General features: G+C 44.4%; 1 non-coding gene across 1 annotated transcript; it reads left to right on the forward strand.

Moving 5' to 3' along the window:
- The first annotated feature begins 1,393 nt into the window (after window positions 1–1,393).
- On the forward strand, window positions 1,394–1,468 carry Trnak-uuu. Its single transcript has one exon. It is a non-coding gene; the product is annotated as a tRNA-Lys (tRNA).
- The last annotated feature ends 2,828 nt before the right edge of the window (window positions 1,469–4,296 follow it).

A 4,296-nucleotide genomic window follows, 5' to 3' on the forward strand; every position in this document is an offset into this window, starting at 1 on the left:
ACAAATACCCTTAGGAAAAGCTACATACTCTGTGAAAATGCGTTTATTGTTTCATTCGTCGGACACCATACGATGCTTGCGCAGTTTCGTCATTCAAACTTTAATAAATATATCAGTTTGTAATGTCCCAGTGCGTTTTCGTTAACTGCACTTTGCCGACAATCAACAGTGACAAAGAAAAAAAATCCAGATAGACTACAAGGTACAACCACTGGTAAGTAACAAATGGGTAACCGAACGGTTCTCTACAGTGATTTCGCATAAGAATTTCGCTTATTCTTCGTATGTATAATCCTTTTCACGATTTAGTGCGTTTTCGTCAGTAACTGCAAATATAGTCTGTAAGCAAGTATTGTGAAAACAATATATTACATATATGCAAAGAAAAGTACATGACTAATGAAATAAAGCAACTTCCGCGCATTTCGAGCTTAATTTAAATAGCGTTATGTTAAGAGAGTATTACTGCGGTTAAATATCTCGCGAAACGCAACGTTAATGTCAGTATGGATGGAACAGGGAGAGGATTGAACTTTACCGTATTACTTAATATACTCGCATATACAAAGGTCATGGAGAATATAGCCTTTTCTAAGAGAACTAAGTGTTCTACAACCCGCAGTATACTGAGGTATCTGCCAACCACACTCACCTCGATACACCACAGTACTGATGTAACACGTTGAAGACTCTATCACCACTAAATTGCACCATAAGTGATACGAACATTACCATATATGTAAAAATGTTTTGATTGTAAGTCATATACACCGAAGAGCCAAAGAAACTGGTACTCCACCCTAACATCGTGTAAAGCCCCCATGAGTACGCGGAAGTACCGCAACTCGACGTGGCACGGCTCGACTAGTGTCTGAAGTTATATTAATACCTTCAGCTGCTGACGGGCGTTGATATATATCAATATATATCAACGGCCCCTTCTGAAAATGTGGGCCCCAACCGGGACTCGAACAACAGGATCTCCTGCTTACATGAAGGACGCTCTATCCCTGTCAGGGCACACATTTTCACCAGTCCCCGTTGCTATATATCAATGCCCGTCAGCAGCTCAAGGTATTAATACAATCCTAATTTCGTTCTAGACGTCTGCAGGTCATCAATGGAGTCTGTTCTTTCGGACATGTCCGAAAGAACAGACACCATATCCACATAAGTATATAGTTTTGGAAATCCTGGTTATGACCTTCTTCTTAAATAGGGAATGCACACATATTCCCCGATTTCTTATGGGGCTTGGTAAGAAAGTCTTCCACGAGTATTGAGTGTGTTGGGGTGGGACACTACGAATGTAGTGTGTGGACATACAAGGTGAGAATGTAGGACTCGCGGGAGGCATCCGCGAGAGAGTCCCTGCAGTCGCACTATCCTCTGTGCCCTCGGTGGCTCAGATGGACAGAGCGTCTGCCATTTACGCAGGAGATCCCGGGTTCGAGTACCGGCCGGGGCACACATGTTTCACCTGTCGCCGTTGATATACATCAACGCTCGTCAGCAGCTGAAGGTATAAATATCATTCTCATTTCGCTCTAGACGGCCTGAGGTCAGCAATGGTGTCTGTTCTTTCGGACGAGACTCGTCCGACCAGGCAACATGTTCCCAGTCACCAATAGTCCGATGTCGGTGTTGAAGGGCCCAGGCGAGGCGTAAAGCTTTGTGTCGTGCAGTCATCAAGGATACACGAGTGGGCTTTCAGCTCCGAAAGCCCATATCGATGATGTTTCGTTAAATGGTTCGGACGCAGCGATGTCGGAGACTTGATATTTTACCGGATTCCTGATATTCACGATACACCCGTGAAATGATCATACAGGAACATCTTCACTTCGTCGCTACTTCGGAGATGCTGTGTCCCATAGCTGGTGCGCCTACTGTAACACCACGTTCAAACTCACTTAAATCTTAATAACTTGTCCTTGTAGCAGCAGTAACCGATCTAACAACTGAGCGTGACACCTGTTCTCTTATATAGGCGTTGCCGACCGCAGCGCCGTATTCAGCCTGTATTTGAATACGCATGCCTATACCAGTCTCTTTGGCGCTTCGGTGCATATTATTTAGTATTACCTAAGAGTATTTATTGCTCCATATTTCGCGGATTTTGCCTACTTCACTCAGCCACTACCACGTACCGCGACCAAACTAACAGGATAACTGCACTCATAATTTATTTAATGAGATATACGTCTGTGTGCATCTCATATCTAGAACGCTACGCATGGCTGGTCCCATGCCATACATTCTGACCCGGGCAACGAACTGGATAAGAAAAACTGGCGATACCTGCAAGAAAATAACCCAGGTTCCGAGCCAGAAGCACAATCCCACAACGAGGCAGCTTTCATCGAATAAGCTGGTGGCTGGGATTTGTTGCAGCTGCGGTGTTTATTCCTTCGTATGGGCCATTACCACGGAGTAACACTTGTACACAGCAACAGTCTGATGTAATGAAAGTTTACTTTATTACTGGCGCTTCTTGGCAGATTAACACTGTGTGCCGGACCGAGACTCGAACTCGGGATATTTGCCTCACGGCGTGCTCTACCGTCTGAGCTACCAGAGCACGACTCACGACCCGTCCTCGCGGCCAATTGTGCCAGTACCTCGTCTCCTACCTTCCAAACTTCACCGAAGCTCTTCTGCGACCCTTGCAGAACTGGAACTCCTGGAAGAAAGGATATTGTACAGACATGGCTTAGCCACAGCCTGGGAGATGTTGCCAGAATGATACTGGGTACTTTATTACTGTTTAATTAAACAGTGATTTAGCTCATATAATGTGGGTTTATTTATTGTTGTTTAATGAAGCAAAGATTAAACTGCGTAATAACAGCAGTGCAGTCCTTCACTAATGGACATGAAAATATCAGTTCTGCAGAATTATCTAAGGATTCTTCCGAAAATTCCAATAGAGTTGCAGTTTCTCACGATAAGAAGGCTACATACAGCTCACTACACTGGCCATACTAGTGTAAAAATTGATTCCTTATTGCCGTCGTAAAGTCCAAAACATCCCCACCACGCCTGAGGTTTTGTGGACCTCCTACCACGCCGTACGTCAGCGCCGGCACGGAGACCTGTCTCTGAACTAAATAACAGAGCGCTCCATTAATTCGGGCTGAAACACGCCTCCACTGTCCAGGACAGGTTCAGGACCCACCCGTGGCTGGCGATACGTCGTACGGAGATGTGGTGTGGATGTTTTACCAAATAGACGGAACAGTTTCTGTCAACCTGCACACTACATGCAAGATACTTCCGATCAGCATTTGGTATTAGGAAACTCGTATATATACTCCACATTCGACGTTCAAAATTATGTTTGAGAACATTTTCCATATTATCCCCACTCTTTGTAATTAAACAAAGAAAATGTTTACAGTGCCTCAAAAAGTAATATTCGCAGTAAACTAAAAAACTTATTTATTTAATTTTACATATTTTAAAAGAAGAAATGTTGAGGTTGCTCGCGGAGAGGATGAGAGACGGTCGTGGCTATATGCGCGCTGCTTTGACAGACAGGTGGCGCGGAGCTAGCTAGGAGCTGGCGTGTGTAGCTGGCTGCCTAACTAGCAGGCGATAACCCTGCTACTGGCGGAATGTGAGCGCCACGTAGAAAGCGAGTGTCGTAAGGACAGCAAGTCCAAGCACGATAATGCGAGTGCTTTTTCGAAGGGAAGGTGGTCTTCCCTGGCCCTTGCGACGTGTGACGGTGCCTCATGCCGCAAATTCTGACATCGCAAAGTATTAGGATGGTGCATAAGATCGCAGCGTGTTTCTTCTGTATATTAATATTGTTATAGGTTTTGGATTTTACAAAGAGTATTCTACGTCATTGCCCCCTTACCTGCATTTGTCGTAAGTCCCTCGCCCAGCGCAAAGTTCCAAGCGGCTGGAAAAAAGCGCAAATGACTCCAGTATATAGAGAGGTAAAGAAACGGACCCGTAAAATTATAGACCAACATTCCAAACTTCTGTTTGCTGCAGACTTCCTGAACACATTCCCAGTTCGATTATAATAGACTTACTTGAGGCTAAGCAGCTTATGTCGACGAATCAACATGGTTTTAGGAAGCATCGTAAGTGCGAAACTCAGCTTGCCCTTTCCTCACGTGGCATACTGACAACTATGTATGAATGGCAACAGGCAGATTCCATATTTCTAGACTTCCGGAAAGCATTTGACAACGTACACCATTGTAGACTGTTAAAGAAACTACGAGCATATCGAATAATTTCACAGATATGTGAATGGCTCGAAAACTTCTTGAATAATAG

This window comes from Schistocerca americana, unplaced genomic scaffold (assembly GCF_021461395.2).
Source record: "Schistocerca americana isolate TAMUIC-IGC-003095 unplaced genomic scaffold, iqSchAmer2.1 HiC_scaffold_185, whole genome shotgun sequence".
NCBI lineage: Eukaryota > Metazoa > Arthropoda > Insecta > Orthoptera > Acrididae > Schistocerca > Schistocerca americana.